Raw genomic sequence first — 17,365 nt, forward strand, 5'->3', positions numbered from 1 at the left:
AAGAATGGAAATTTTAATCTTATGTAGGACAACAACAAATCTTGAAGGGAAAAATTTCTTTCTATTGGTGAGGTCCATATACACATAAGGGGAATGGAGTGACATAAAAGCCCTAGAAAAGATTTCCCCAGAGAAGGAATTACTTCCTTAGAGTCTCTTTGCAAGCTGTGATGAAGGAGCAGTTATGTGAATACAGCCAAAGAGATGTTAGGAAAACCACTGCAAGGCAATGCAAGGAAGCTGCTGTAACTGTAAGAGTGGTAATTCCAGAGTGGCTCAATATTAGGTGGACAAAAAGGAAGCAAACTGAATACCATAATGCCATTTCCTCCCAACAGCCTTAAAAAAGTCTTAGACCACATTTTCAGCAAGGATTGTTCACCAAACACTTTGCACAGCTTAAGAGCACTGAATGCTTCAGGGGAGCAACCCCTGTGTGAGGAGGAGAGTAAGGGAAAGCACAGCCACAACACAGCTGGCCAAACACCAGCCTCCATCAGCCAGAGGTTCATGATCCATCTGGAGCAGAGAACAGTTGAAGGAGAAGGTGTGGGAGCACAGACATGAAGTATCATGGAATCGGTCAAAGGAAAAGAGTAAATATACTGCTGGAAACATCACTTGTTTCAAACTCATTCGGTGCTATTTGAATATTTACTGCAAAACAAGAATGTTGCTGAATCCTAAGTTCTTGCATCTGTTCAGAAATGAGGGTAGGAACATTACTGGCATTATTTGTGCTAAAAGAGTCATTTGCTGATAGATTTTCTTCAAGTTTTTTTCATTAATAATGATCAGTCGCTGACATTTTTCATAAGCTCTAAAACTGTTTTTTCAATATATAGGTTACCATTTGGGTCTGTCTCTCATTCCATCACACTTTGTTGCTATTTAATGGTAAACTGTATTGAAATTACTCTTATTCTGTTGGCAGCAGTTTGGCCTAATGTGACTAATATATCTTTTGTGAAAGAACTATCCCTAGTATGGACTCTGAAAAGGACCATATGCACTCCTTTTAACATTTTTTCATTGCTAGAAGTGATGACTCAAGACATTGAAGCCCAGGAACTTGTCACATTTCTCCTGATTTACCCTCGTTGACCAAAGCCTATGGGTATTAGAGGAGAATTCAGAAGTAAAGCCCAAGAGACCCCAGCAGAAAGCTACCTCAGCTTTCATTCTCTGAAATAGCTAACAAAATCATGAGAACATCATCTGATTCTTCCTCCATTAACCATGCAATTGCATACTTCCTTATTGTTGTTACTTTTCCCCTTGTATTAAGGAACCATCAAGAGAAACTTCTTATCAGCTGTATTATAAGGCTGCTAAAATACATGAATTTTACATCACCCCTCCCAACTCAAATTTTGAGGACTTGATCATAACTGTCGACACTATTTCTATTGATGAATAAAGAATTAATAAAATACGTAAATCCTGAATGGCACAACACAGCATTGCCGCATTTAGTAGAAAGACCAGGACTTTCACTCAGGAATTCGACTGAAGTGAAACTGTATTCTGTTCAGTGGAGTACAGAGCAATTGTCTGTAATGTTTCTCTCATGTTTCAGCAATACAGAAATTTCTTGTCCTAGTCATGCTCCTTCACTATGTTATTCTACTGAAGTTTATTGAAATGGCTCTGGCATGAAATACTTTTGCCCAGCTAACCCATTTACTAGAAAGTGCAGCTTCATCTAGTGACTACTAATGAGCTATGGGTTTTGTTGGGCATGCTGAAAAGCATCGTCAAAAGCATTTGGACTTAGGTTGCAAGCTCAGGCAATGAAAACAAATATTTTAGCCATATACAATCTTGTAATTCACTTCTTCCTCCTTTACAAGGCACTATACTTCACTGGCATCCCCAAAATCAAACATACAGAAAAAAAGGGAATTTGAAATGCACCTTTCTCCTCAGCACAAGTGCAACACTTCTACACACTTTGAAATGGCCCAATGTCACTATGAATCCACTTACTGAGGACATTTTTGTGTCCATTATGTCTAAGGCTGTCAGGCTACTTTCTGGAATTCAACTACATAAAACAGCTCCTCCTTTGGAAACAGTCACACTCCTCAATATTCTCCTGTGTTTGCAGGAGAAGGTGTGATGAAGATTATCAGAGCTAATAAAATCTTGGAGACTGCCACTGACAGAAAGGTTCAAGTATTAGTTCCAATGATGGTAGCACTGTTCAGTGAACTGTTTCCTCCTAAAGAGCTCATAATTATGTTTCCATTTTATTTTTTTCTCCAGTGTTGCATAATTCAGAGAACCTGTGTAAGTGTAGATTGTTTTGAAAGGAAAGTGCATTTAAGGGGTTAAAATGGCAATACTGTATTAAATTCTCCTTTCACAAGTTGACAAAGGTCATAGACTATGTGGTAACAATGCTTCTAATGAAACTGGTGAATTCTTTTTAAGCAATCCTCTGAATGAGAAGTACAGAAATTCTACCTTTTAAGAAGTCTTATATTGTTATATTTATTTCTTCTGAAAATTGTTTTTTTTGAAAAGGTGAAAGTTGAGCTGCCTAACACAATCACATCAGTCAACAAACATAGGATTTGGACTGTTTCTCCTATTACAATGCTAGAACTCAGTCCTTTCTTGCTTAATTTCCTTTTCTCATTCCAAAACTGCTTTGTGACACCTTGAGTATGAAAGCAGCCAAATAAAACCTGCCTATTCCTTCCAGTCATCTGAAACAACCAGAATTATAGGGAAAGAGGAAGCTAAAACTTCAAAAGGTTCATTACATTATACTGATGGACTACAAGAGCTGTTTTACTTGCTTCTATTAATTTGGCTTTGCAGTGTGCGGAGGCAGCCTTGCAACAATAATCTGCCCACTGCAAAATCGCTGTTTCAGCACTGAAGCAATCCTTTTGGGTCACCCATCCAGCAAGCATATGAATCATTAAAGTCTTAGACTGAAGATACCTGAGCGTTTGGACAACTTGCAAAGCAAGTGCAAAAGAAGTTCCTGATAGGAAAAAGACTTTGTCTTCTGCATTTGAATGTTAAAAGGAACAAATTTTGTTTTCAAACAGTGCCAGGTATATTTTGCCCTATATGCAGGATTATTGAGCTGTAAATGTTATTTCCCTTTCTAACACCACTTTTTTTCCACAGCAACATGCTTCCATTTCCACATACACACAGAAAGAATATTCACTAACAATGTACATATGCTCACATATATACAGTAAATTCTTCATCTGGTTTCTCTGAGAGTTCATCTCAGAGGGCAGCAAAGCAGCACTTGAGCTGTCAGTAGAGAAGAACCAATGACAGCCAGAGAGCCATGAGGCCTACCATCTATCAGTCAAGTTGTCACTGCCCCTTCAACACAGGTGAAGAAATGTCAAACAATACTTGCAGCAAGTTAAGCATTTCTAGAAGAGTTAGTGGGAGTGTATGGGCTCCAGATACGTGTTTTTGATTTTTTTTCTTCAGAGAGAACAATCTTAGCAGGAACTGGGAAGGCACAAAGCTTGCGTGCCTTTTTAACTTTAGGTGACGTGTTTCTGTCAGGACCTGAGGTAGAAGTAGGTTATTAGTGAAGCAGGGTTATCAGGGAAGATAGTAACGCTGTCACATGAAATAATAGTAGTAAAAAATTGAAGCAATGGCTTTAAAATAAAAGAGGATAAAATTTAGATGAGATACTAGGAAGAAGTTATCTATTGTGAGGGTAGTGAGACACTGGAAAAGGTTGCCCAGAGAGGTTGTGGATGCCGCATTCCTGGAAGTGTTCAAGGCCAGGATGGATGGGGCTTTGAGCAGCCTGGTCTAGTGGAAGGTGTCCCTGTCCATGACAGGGAGTTGGAACTGGATGATCTTGAAGGTCCCTTCCAAACCCAAACCATTCTATGAGTCTATGAGACAGCTAAACTGACATGAGTCTCATGAAAGGTTGAGGGATGTTGGGTTTGAGTATCAGACTCTGTCCTGTCGTCATTTACAGACTCTCCTCTTAAATTGAAAAGAACCAGACATGCTTAGCATCACTTAAATTTAATCTTGGTGATCTGCAGATTCTTGTGCCCACTAATGTTAGGGCAGGGGGAGGGTAGTTGGAGGTTTTTTAACCTTGCTGCCTAGCCAGAGCTAAGGTTCTGACAGCAAGTTATTGTTTGCTTCTAGCTCCTTAGCTAACACATAAAATTTACACTACTGCCTTGTTTACATGAACGTCTTAACATATACCAGAAATACATTTTAAAGGTAATCTCTATTCCTTTGCAAGGGTAACCTTCCAGACTTCCCTGGCATGAACTCATGAGGAAGGTATTCATCCAGAAAAAGTGGGAAAGATCCCCCTTCTCCTCGGCACTGTTTGGTGCCAGCCTGCAGTACCTCTGTGAAGCTGGTCTGCTGTCAGAGCCAGTAACCATGCTCTTGAATAATCTACACTGTGCTCCATGTGAGAGCTCTCCATTCTCAAATCATTTTCTTCACAACATCGTGGCATCATGCTGTACATAGAGAGTTAAATTCCTACACTGGCGTCTCTGTGCCGGTTCTCAGTCTAGGAAAACAAAATTACATAGGTTTCGTGGCAGACAGCATACTTTATAACATGAGGAAAAGAAGTAAAATTCTACCCACAAGGGAAAAACTGCAAGGGAAGCAACCCAGGAGGTTATTTTGGGTATGCTCTGATAAGGTAGTTTTAAAATAAATAAATAAATGGACCAGATAGTATATAAATATGACGGAGGAAAAATAAATATTCAGACAGGTTCGGCTGCTTCCTTATTTCCCCCAACGCTTTTCAGACCTCTTCACACTCAAACACTTAAAACACAAACCAAAAATATTTGCTACTCCCCTAAGCCATTTTTAGCCTACCTGTCTGGTGCGCAAAGACAGTTCCCTTGCAACTGCAAGCCATAGTATTGTGTTAATAATTTTTCCCCCCAATTCCACTGAGATACCAAGAGAAACTTGAAAGGAAAATAAAAAATTAAAAAGCAAAGGGATCTTTTAACATACACTGTCAAACAGCTGTGAGGCCTTAATCCTAGATGCTTTTTTTCATCCTTCTATAACACCTACTCAAGATTTTTCTGTTCAGCAATAAAAAGATGCTCAACCTGAAAAATGAATTTTTACAATGTGCTTTTTAAAACATGGTGATCTGAGCACAGGTTCTCTCACTGACTTCATAATGGTCCCCAGAAATCCTACTTCACAAATTTGATAAGAAAATGACTTTCAGCCTGTTACCACTTAACCCTGTCACCTACCACAGTTTCCTCACTGCAGGCATTTTTGCCCAACACGCCAAGTCAGAACTGTTGCCAGAACATGGTTGGAGGCACATTTTCCCTTAATCATCATGGACCCAAGCTGGAAGGATCTTTGAGCAAGAAACACATCATTAAGGTTTGTAAAAGCTGTATTTACTTATTCCACTAATGTGCAAGTTGAAAGTGTGTTAAATGCCCCACATCCTCCTGATACACATGGGGACAGAAAACACTCCCCTGTTCACAGAACACAGTTTAGAGGCTGAAAACTGTGTGTGCCCATTTTAAATCTGCTTGTTTTAGTACAAGTGCATGTCCAACAACATCTTGACAGAATGACACACAGTCCAGGTAAAAATGATACACAACAAAAGAAGTCCATGGCACTGATTTTGGTTCATTTTTTCTTGTTGGAGTTAAGAGGCAGGCAGGAATGTTTCTCACATAATATTTCTATTAGCCCTTGTGTTAATTTATCATTAACTCCAGTAAATACCAGTACTGTCCCAGTCTATATAGGAGCAACTAAAAGAATTAAAGTAAATTTATACCTAATAGGAAGCTAAGTTTAGGCAATTTATGTGAAACTAATATTTTACAAATAAATAATGTTTTCATTTAAAAAATAAATTTATTTAAAATTAAATTTCAAGTTATGACAATCTTTGTGAAAGATCCAAGAACAGGGTTAAAGTGTCTGATTAAAAACTTAATACTACAGGGCGGGTTTTTTTCAATCAGAATTTATTGCAGTAGCCTCTGAAGTCTAGGGAGAGAGGATGTTCTCTTCAATTCTACTTATTCAAGTAGCAGACTCTGTGATTAGATAATGACAGACAGAGGAACCACCTCTAAATTTAAAAAATATATAAATCTATTTTCCTCCTCCAAGATTAGGACTAGAACTAGACAGCAGTGAATAAGGTCTACTATTTCTAAATCCTGGCAGACTCAGTCCCCAGAAGGTATTACATCAGTTCCTTCATTGAAGAAAACATTCATTTTGTTAAATAATTTTATTTTATATGTGAAACATATTTTGATAAACTTCCTTACTTACACATTTGAGTTTTTTAAATTAACTGATTTTTTTTTAATTCACAGTACTATTTTATATCTATGAACTGAAGTTCAATCACCTCCAAAAGGTGATCAAGATATAAATACCTAGAATTAGTAAATGCTAAAATATCCAATGCTTGAATATACTTCAGATAATAATCTGAATATATGCTTCTTCCTTTATGAAGACTTTAAATAATGTGTATAGGGGTAACCAGCAAGCATTTCTTTTAATATAAAGGCAATATTTTACAGCAAATCAGCACTCAATAGCAATTTCAACATACAAATTCAGTGGCTACCAACTGCCACGAACTAACCATTGAGAAAGCAGCAGAGAAGAGGTGGGAAAATAGCCTCTTAAAAGTGTATTATTCAAAATAAGTTTTTCCTTCTTCAGGCTTTAAATAAGTAATAAAAATGGCTATTTAAATTACTTTCATGTCAATCCATCCACCATGATCTGCAGAGAGCTGTTTAAGAAGACAAAGAGATAGACTAAAGAACATCTTCACTTGTGTTACTGTCAAACCTGGTATGGTTCATATTTATCATGTTATACTAATATTTCTTAAAACTCACATTTTTGCTGCATTGACTATTTCAATGAAGATACATCTATTATTATAAATACAGGGGATTGCTTAGTCGCCAGAATAAAGGAAAAAACATGTATTTGAAAAAGCACACTGAGGAGATGATATATGACTAAGAGCCTCCATTGTGCTAAAAAGATACAACAGCAACAATTGGCAACTAGCAGAAGCACAACAAATACATGATTATCCCTGACTAACACAGCAAGATAGAAAATGACATGAAAGAAGAAATATATTCTGTAAATGAAATATAAAAATACCCCGAGTACCATGCACTTTGTACTGCATAAAAGTAAAACTTAGGTTAAAAAAAAATAAAATAAAATTAACTACTGAGATGTCTGTAGAAATGATTTCCAGTGAGATCAACAGTCTGAAAACCTTTCAGAAAACACTTCAAGACCCAGAATGAGATGTGCAACTCCACTGCCTTCTATTGTACTCCTCCAGCCTCCCCCCCATCCTTCAAAATCCCCTCTCAGCAATGGACTAGAGGATTTTAAGGAATACCCACTGGACAGTCCCATGCCTGTCTTATGCAATTGGGAACTACCCAGCAGGTACGATACAGCCTGGAAAGCAAACTGCGAGCAAGGAACCGTTTGCTTACCCTGGATTCCTTTTCTTGGCCAAATTAACAAGAGGACATGTAACCCCTGCTTTCCTGTGGAACACAAGTAGAGGTAAACAGCGACTTCCCAGTGACTGAGGGGACAAATTACTCTTGTACTCTTGGGTACCTGTGATAGTGTTATTAGTGTTAAAAGAAATAAACAAACCAACCTTAGTTAATGTAGGGATAGGGTTATCCCAGAGCAGTTCCTGGAAACATCATTAGCAATGAAAAATAAAGTAAAATCACTATTCAACTATTGCCAAAAATCATTCATGTTACTATCCAGGCATCACGTTCACAGATATTCACCCAGGCTGGCTCTGTACCATAAACTTCCTTATCCTTTCAAAATACATCAGCCAGCAGCACAGAATTCAGTCAGATCACAGAGCTGTAGGTTTGTTCCCCTCCCTGCAAAAGGCTAATGTGAAACAGCATTTATAACAGGCCAGGTCCATCAGCGATATGTGGATAGCAGATACTACTATTCTCAATAGAAAATTATTGAAAATAATTATAACTACAAAAAATAGCTGTGCAGCAACACTTACAGAAATAAGGGATTAATCTTAAATTTGTGCATCCAAACCTCATCCATTTTAGGGCAGACACAAAAAGCAGCTTGTTCTTTCAAAAAAAGAAAAAAAGGAAGAGTAGCACATTCTGGTTTTATGTAGCTGGGTAAGAGGTGACAACAGTGTGAGATCTATTGGGTCTGATGTCTTAGCTGAGGATTTTCTCTTTTTTTAGCAACAGTAACAATAGCAAGTGGATGGAGAACTGCGGGTTTGAATTACATCAGGGAACAAACTCGTCACACCTTGCTATGGAGCCTTCCTTTCGTCTGGTCTTGCCTTTCCATGTGAATTAGCCCACCTGGATGTATTAACCCAGTTCCACCTTAAAGGTTTTGCTTTCAAATAAAATATATATTTCTAAGCACTAATATATACAGAATAGGGGAAAAGTATCATTTATTATATCAGAGTACCTAAATAGGTAGTTGGGCTGTAAGTTTGTTAATCTGGCAAGCTGTCAATTTATTTTGACATATCCATTTCTTTATGACAAATGAAAGGAATAGTTCATACCTTACATGCCTTACATTTCAATATTTAGACATCTCCAAGATTCACAGAATCACAGATACACACACAAAGACCAGCTCAGAGAAATCTGGCACATTTGGGGATCGTACATGCTTCTGAAAAGCAACAGACTCAAAGCAAAAGAAAAAAGAAATCCAGAAATAAAGGAATCCCGGTGGTACTGCTAAAATTCACATGCCTGAAAACAAAATAGCAGTGACTAATACGCGTGTGAAGCCTGGAAATTAAATTCCAGGACAATGGATGAAAATTAGGGGATGGACAGAAGAACTCTTATAGGCCAGAGTAACAACTACTTTGCCTTTTTGGCCACTGCAGTCCAAGCGAGTCTCCCAGGGAGCAAGGCAGAATGCTGCAATTGGATTACCCTGCCCCAAAATCTTCACACAGACACTCATCCTCTCCACACCATACTAGGACATGTGCATGAAGGGTTTGGCAAGGAGAGTGTGTGCTGCACCCTCTGCTTTTTCACTTGAAATAAAGTCAAGTTCCATTTCAGAGAATCGAGCTCTTCTCAACTCATATATAAAATCTGCTGCTAAGATAGGGGACTCTGTCGATAATCAAATTAGACATGAATAGGGGGAGGGACATTTCCTTCTGCTATACTCAGATTTGCCAAATTTAGGTATATTTGTAACATTTTAGACAGTTAGAGCCATCCATCAGCATCTCTGTCACTAGCTTTGGGCTTGCAAAAATGGAAACAAGATGTTGCCTTGGATTGCAGCTTTGTAAAATTCTGTAGATTAAAAAACATCTCATTACAAATCCAAGTTTCTGTATGCAACTAGAAGCTACCACTTTAACATGACAACCAAGATAGCTGCTATAGTTAATGATCATCCGAATGGTCATTTAATAAAATGTTAATACTGGGATCCTGAACTTACTCGGATTAACTTTCTTATTATTTACACGGAACATTGTTAGGTATCAAAACATACCACACTCTAGCCCAGAAAAACAGGCAGTGTGCTGGGGGGCGGAAGGAATCAGCATTCTGGTGTGGTAATAAAGGTTTCTTTCTCCAATGATAATCAACTCTGCATAATTAAAATAGCTCAGACTGCTGAACTAATTTTCAGACTGGAGGTTTCTTCCTGTAGCAACACTTACACACAAAGTTTCTACTGCGGCTGAATTTAATCGTGAGTCTAATTACAATTTTAATGAATATCTTCAACACTGCATGTAAACTTGCACTTCACAGTCTTGCTATCAGAGCATTTTTAGAAGCTTTCTGCGTTTAATATAAAGGACTGTTCTGAGAGATGCTCATGGTAAAGCAGTATTTTTTAAAAGAAAGCTTAAACTATATTTGACCATATTGAGATAATGTTCAAAATTGGTTTAAAATAACTTTAAATTTTAATATGTATAATTCAGAATAATTTTTTATCATTTCGTTTAGGATGAGCATTTGGCACATTTCTAATCAAGTTCTGACATCAGCATGGCCCAAACTGTATCTGTTGATTTTCCCTCCCTTCCTTTCACTCCTTTTTGTGAAATACTTAAGGCTTACTTATAGATTTTCTCACCAGAGAGCAACCCCAATACTAAAAATTCTCTTATAGTTCACAGGAGAGAAGCCAGATTGAATAGTCAAGGCTGAAACCCCACACCAATAAAATACTAATTCTATCTGAATTGCCTGATTTCTTATGTAATTCTAGAGCAGTGAACTAAGAATTCTGCAGCAGCTTCACATGAATCAGAAGCTTTTTAATTAAACATGAAAACTGACAATTCACCATGGAATTTCTTCTTCTACATACAGTTCTGTTTATTTTACACTCCCCCCAGATTCGCCTTGGCCAGGCTGATGCATCATTTACATTACAGCAGCACAGGTTGCTGGTAAAATTAAAGTGGCCTGGTAACCCAGCAGTTTGTAGCTTATGTTTTCAGGTCCTAAGCAGACATGATAGATTCAAGATGAAGGATGTGAGCGTTCCATAACAGTTGTTGGTGTATCCATCAGTACTGAAATCATCAATAAGCATTTTTATGTTCCAGAGTTAAACTTCAGTTGCAGTTTCTATGAGGAAGCCTATTCAGATGTACTGAAGGTTTCAAAGGTTGTTTCTTTCCTTTTCCCCATTCCACCTGTATATTGAAATTGAGAAAATGTCTTTAGAACTCAAACCTAGCAGGAACACCTTCAATCACCAAGTCCTATTCCCTGCTTCTATATAATAATAATAATGTATAATTATATCATTTATAAGTTTCTTAAGCTTATAAAACTTGATATCAGTTAGGTTTCTTATCCCACTAATCCTACTGGAAACTGTTCTAGAATCCCACTGATTTACTGGTTAGAAACACCCCTTGAATGTTGCCTGTTAAGTTTCTGTGCAGCAGGATTTCCTTTCCAGAGCCCTTTGCATTGTCCCCTGCTGTGATGCTGGCAACTTGTGCATTCACAGTTCAACACAGAGGCTTCTCTCTCTCCAGCTCCAGGAACCCCCTATGCCAGACAATACCACTTAGACCTCCAACCAGCTGTGTCTCACATGTGGCCCTAGAAATAGGCTGTATTATGAAACAGATGGAGTGCTGTGTTCAAAGGAGTCTCATGAGAAGTTCTACTTTTCCCAGCTGCAACTGTGACTGCAGAACACAGCTCCTCCCACCATGATCTGGGTATCAACTAAGTTGAGAGATCTGCTATTTAAGATTAAGGAGAAAAGGATTCAGAACCCCAAAAAGAGTATATTTCATAATAGCTATAAAAAGTGGTTCAGAACAAAACCATTTTTCATTATTTGTTTTGCTTTTCCTTGCTTTGGTTCAAATGCCCATCTAAACACATCAGCTTGCTCTTGGTTTTGTTGTTTGTGTTTTTTTCTATGACTTGCATTTAATTTTATTAATAGAATAGTAAAAGTTGCTTTTTAACATTTAGAAGCACATTCAGAAGCAGTGGAACTCTTTAACCTTTGTATTTCATGGATAAACTCAGCCATGTTTCAGTAGAAATACAAATGCTATGAGAAAATAGGGAATTTTTAATTCATTTTTCTTTACTGTGGAAAACACTGCATTAATTGGATCATGTGTATCTTTAGCTGTTCTGTAAGAATCAGGGCAGGAAAAACGAAGATTTTGTTTCTATGAGTCTTTTACTTCCAAATATGCTCTATCAGATAAAAGTCTCCAAGCTAAGAAGTAATAATTTGCCCTGTTCTCAGTTTGGAGGCCATTTTTCTACTTGATTGAGCCCCAGTACAAAAATACTGTCCTGAGATTAAAAAGGTAAAATAAAATAAAATAAAATAAAATAAAATAAAATAAAATAAAATAAAATAGAGCTCAAAATAAAGAGCTCAAAACCAAGAAAACTAAAGTTTCTTGGGAGTTTGCCAGTGTTAACTATGCTTTTGCTTGTAACAGTCCAGAGTTATTCAGCAGAGAGACGATGCTGCAATGAAAGGCACAGCCAGACAAATGGCAGTCACTGAAGAAGTTATTTGTTCCTACAATCCCATGTGTGCAACAAAGAAGCAGCTGTAACTGAAACGCTGGAAGATGAAGGTCTGTAGGTGTGATTTCAAGGTTAGTCTAATCTGATCTAACTGCAAACCACTGCAGAAAGATGCAGTTGTATCACCCTTGCTCCTTTGCAGATGCATATTTGCCAGATCTTCCTTCTGCCTGTTCACACAGACAATCTCACTCATGTAACAGGAAAATGTAAACTTCTTGATTGTCTTTCAGTCAGACTGGCCGGGCTGACTGAATAGGTGTGTGCTGGTAACACAGCAGGGTGGCTGCAAGACTGTACAGCCCAGCTTTAAGGATAAGGACAAAGACTTCTCTGAAGGTGGAAGCTTCTTGCAGTTAGGTCTGCTCAAGCTGCTGTGATAGCCTGCACTATGCCCAGACACTTGACTCTGATTTCAGACTGATGCAATAATGAAATTTCTGGTTTTTAAATTATACCGTCAGTGGAAAATGAAGTAACTAAAAGCACGATGAGAGCGGGAAATACCTACAAAAAGGAAAAACATAAGGAAGTTCAAACAGCACTTCAGATGTACTTGCAAAGAAGAGAAGCCAAAAAAATAAGACACACAGGAGGTGGTCTGATTTTTCACATAGCACTGGCTGAATCAGAGCACAAATGTTTAATAGTTTTCAGCTATCTTGGACATATAAGTCTAACAATGAAACTGTACCAGAAATTTGAGAAGCACTGCATTCCTTGTAAAAATGAAACACATGAAGTATGTGCTTTTAATCAGGGCACAGAAGAATGTGAAATTACAGAGGGGGTTGTGATCAATCTAAACCAATTTTGCAAGTCTAACTAGGACCAGATATGAGATAAGATTGTAATTGAGATCTGGAAGAAAATCTGAGTGTTCACTGGAAAACACGGAATTAACCCTGAACTAAGCAATTAGAATCTACAACACAACCATATCTGTCCAATACATAATGAAGAACATGGGATTATGAAAGTTAAGCAGTTCTCTGACACTGAAGTCACAATTAAGGACACAAAACTGAAGAAATATGTCATGAAGATGGTTAGGGGGGAATTTCAAAGTTAATACCCATTATGACAGTTAATGTAAGCTGCAAAACCAGAAAGAGGTAGGAGATGGAATTAAATAAATGAAATGGATTTTATCACTCACAGTAGTTTGCAAGCTCCAGCAACATGGGCTGCTGACAAGAAAACATCACCTCTGCCAGTTCACTGCTCCTATACAGGTGAATAGTCTATAACCCAATTTTAATCAAGCAGGACATCCTTTTCTTGTTCATCAGCCCAGCCCATGCACCAGGGAGTAGTTAGAAACAGGTAATAGAACATAAATAGGTGAAAAATACAGCTTACAGGAATGACTGTTCCCTCTGGGGAGGGAACTAAGCACTAAGCACATGGGTGAGAAAGAAATTGCAATAACATCAGTGCAAAAGAAGGAATTGTTTCCATGTTAAAAACTCATACTGCATTCAGTCTCATCAAGCAGGTAATGAGCAGCCACAAAGATTAAAGAAGAGTCTGAACCAATCTGAGACAAAATTCACCCCAGAAAACAAAACACAAATAATTCCATTGCCTGTAGAACGTTTCTCTTACTTTATGACAGAAGCCAAAAGAGGAGCCCAAGAGACACATTGTTCTGGGCATAGAAGAGAAAATCAGGTAACAGAGTGAGTACACACACTGTGCATTGTTTTAAAAATAGAAGAAATAAAAGAGAGAGAAAGATCGAGATCATACCTTATTTACAGCTAAGTTACCTAGTAAGGAGCAGATATGTAAAAATGGAGCATTTTTACCACCTGCTGAACAAGAACTGCTGGTAGAAGGAAATGAATATAATTTATTTCAAATATTTTCATGATGTAAGAGGTTATTGTAATAGTAACATATTAAAAACATAAAAACATGAAAGCTCATATGCATGTGCAACAATAAAAAGCCCAACAATTTTTTTCATACTCATGTATGAATTGCAGTCAATACCCAGTTGTATCTGGAAACAGAGTTTGATCACATAAAAGATACTTAGGTTTATGTAGATTACGTTTTAAACTGAGGGAAAACAGCAGAAGTGTATGACTGCAAACTCAGGGCAATTTTTGACAGAGCTACAACTAACACAAAGGAAAATGACAGAAATATAAATCCATATAACAAAAATAACAAATAGGAAAAGTATTAACTTGGCAAGGCACATAAGCAAATTGGGTAAGGTGAATAATCCCCAGGGAAAGCTGGTTTATGTAATACTTTTAAATGTTGAGATAAACATTCTGACACTTCCTTTTGTTTCTTCCAAGCCCCCTTGCTAGGGTGTGCTGGAAGGCATTGTGAATACAGCTGATTCTGGCTCGGGTTTTCGGGACAGATCACTGGAGGTTTTTTAAATTGGTCAGCAGCAGATTTTGCCAGCACTCATCTCAGACTTCCCCAGCTTTCTCCAGGGTGCAGAGTAAGCTGGATCAGATTTCACGTTTAAATTAATTTGGAATTGCTTTTTCCAAAAGTGCCTGGAGTTTGCAAGTGTTTTTGCTTTCCTTTGCTGGAGATGAAACATTACTTTCTGCCACTATACTTTGAGAGCCAATCTCCCACATTTCAGCCTACCTACATGACCAGATTGACCAGATTCTTCATGCCTTCTACCACAATTCATTTGTGTTCCTTTCTAAATTTTTCTTAACCAAATACAGTTCTATTCCTGTCAAGATTTACCCAGCGCTGAAATCCCATCTGCTTGGCTATATATTCTTTAACAGATTCTGTTTGCTATATGCTGACCTAGTTCAAAGTTACATTTGCTCATTGACTGTTCTGTACTCCACCTTCTTCTATGTTTATTTCACCGAAAACTGTATGAGTTTGCAGTTAGGTTTTTCACCTAGGGCATTTTTATAGATTAGAAACAGGACAAATTCAAGTATTGATCCCCTGGAACCCCATTTAATACTTTACCTAAATTGAAATAGCTCCACTTACGATCACTTTTTATTCCATATGTGTAACTACTGAGCTATTCATCCAACTGCATATTACTGCATCTCTAGACTCCTTGAAGTTCTTTACTGTGGGCAGTCTTGTGACAATGCTTGCTGCTTAAATACACCACATTATACCCCTGCAGTGTGCATCTGATGTACACAATGTGTACAAATCTAACATTACACAGGTTGGGCCACCTAATGATTTTCCTTTAGCTTATGCCTGCTTTGTTTATCAGAAAAGGAAATGGTTTTGCTCTTGCAGTAATAACTCTGCTGTTCTTACACACAGGAAAATATACAGCAATTAAGACTGACTGACATTTTTCAGCTCTTCTCTCTAAATGTAGGTTTGCTTGCTCTACTTAGTACACCCAAAAGTGTCCACATAACAAAATGCCTTACAGACAGATCTTGAGCTCCTCCTGAGCTGCATCTCCTTTTTGAAAGCTCTACCATGCCCTGTAAAACTGAGAAGTTTTACTGGGCTTTAACACAGATCTCATACCATATAAAGGCTCCAGAACTCCGCAACAATTCCTGTGCGAGCTCAGGCAGAGACAAACTAATCTAGCTGTAAGAAAAGCTCCAAACCTAGCAAAACTTTTGCTGATAACTGGAGGGATAGATGGGAATTTATGACAAGTCAAGCAGAGAAGCAGGTCTGATGCACAAGGTTAGTGTAGTTACCCTCTCCAAACAAACCTTCCAGAGGCTGATGCGTTTCTCACTGGAGGACAGACCGTATCAGACAGCAGAAGCAGCTCAGCGTTTTAAGGTTCTCTTCCCACCTTTGTCTGTTTTTGTTGAGAAATAAAGTCCTTTCTCCTGCCCTCTCTAAAGTCAGGCTTTATGGAGAGCTTGAGGAGCCAACCACTTTAAGGCTTTTCAAGGAACTGGAGAAACCCAGGGCCTGAAAGAAGGGCAATGGTGAAGCTGAAAAGGGGAACTACTGAAACAGAGAAATTAATATATTGGAAAGCAGAATGTAAGATCTTCTGGGTCTAAAGATGGAACTAATATGGGACCTACGCTGTTTGTCTGTAGTAAGGGAAGCTTCAATCCTCTCAGAATGGGCACCAGGATTGAGGACAGGCAGATGTCAGTTCTGTTGCAATGATCTGCAGGTTGGGAGAGGCACAGAGTTAATTATACTTTTGGAAGGCTCACAACATCAGGCAGACCAAAATGGCTGATAAACCTACAAGACCAGCACTTGGGAGCTAGACAGAGATATTCAAAATCAAAAGGCACACCAAAATAAACCGATATATCTAAACTCTGGAAGCACATGCAAAAAATTCATATAAATGCACATACATGCACACACATACCAGCTAATCTCAAAGCTCTTTGGAGGTCTGCCTTAGCTTTTTAATTTTTTGTACTTGCTTATCCTGCAGTTCTAATGGGGTTATTTGTTAAATTAATATGAAGCTACTTGTTACCCTACTAAGGGACTGGCTGTAGAGTTCAGCTGAACTAGATAGGACCTTCTCTTCCTCCTTAACACAACTCAGTTAGAAGCTTGGTCATATTATTTTAAATGTGATATTAGACATTATGCAATATTTTTTCCATCTTTATCTGACACACTGTCTGATGCACACCATTCCATCACCACTTCCCCAGTCTTCAGTTCACAGCTGAGATGGCAAATGGACCTGATCCATTAGATCAGTCTATCCTGCCTATTTGGTATCTTTTCAAATAAACACCTTTGCATTTTTTCCATGCTACTGCCCACACTTGGAGCAGTGCCATTAAGCATCTGCAAAATTGCCTCATTATCCTCCTTTGAACTTTCTTTGCATCAGATCTTGTGCTGAGGTGGGGTGGGCAGGAGAGGACAATGGGAGGCAAGAGCAGGTCCAGCACATATTAACTTCCACAGAGCTGCAGCAGAAGCCTGAGGTTACAAGTACAGAATAATTTTGCTGCTGTTCAGCAAGTTGAAGGATTCTTTTTCCCGGCATCCATGAAATAATTCTACATTAAGTTTAGCTATAAAGCCATGACCCTGGAGAAAGGACTTGGCTCTAAGCCAAATGTTTTTCACATTCAGTTTCACTTTCCTGCTATAAAATATTTAAGAAAACGTAATTCTGCTTAAAATAATTCTATAAAAAAGTCATCAGACTCTTGTCTTTTTTATATGTATCAGAGTCAGACATTTCAAAATTATTTCATCCAGCACAAGGCTTCAGCCTCCCTTAT

The 17,365-nt window shown here is 38.1% G+C and overlaps 1 protein-coding gene across 1 annotated transcript in view; it reads right to left on the reverse strand.

Moving 5' to 3' along the window:
* Nucleotides 1-17,365, reverse strand: part of LDB2 (LIM domain binding 2) — a 395,745-nt gene that overhangs the window by 319,396 nt on the left and 58,984 nt on the right. The gene's annotated exons all lie outside the window — the stretch shown is intronic.

The sequence above is a fragment of the Pezoporus occidentalis genome, unplaced genomic scaffold (assembly GCF_034315485.1).
Source record: "Pezoporus occidentalis ecotype Australia unplaced genomic scaffold, CSIRO_AGI_Poc_V1 ctg48, whole genome shotgun sequence".
NCBI classification, from domain to species: domain Eukaryota; kingdom Metazoa; phylum Chordata; class Aves; order Psittaciformes; family Psittacidae; genus Pezoporus; species Pezoporus occidentalis.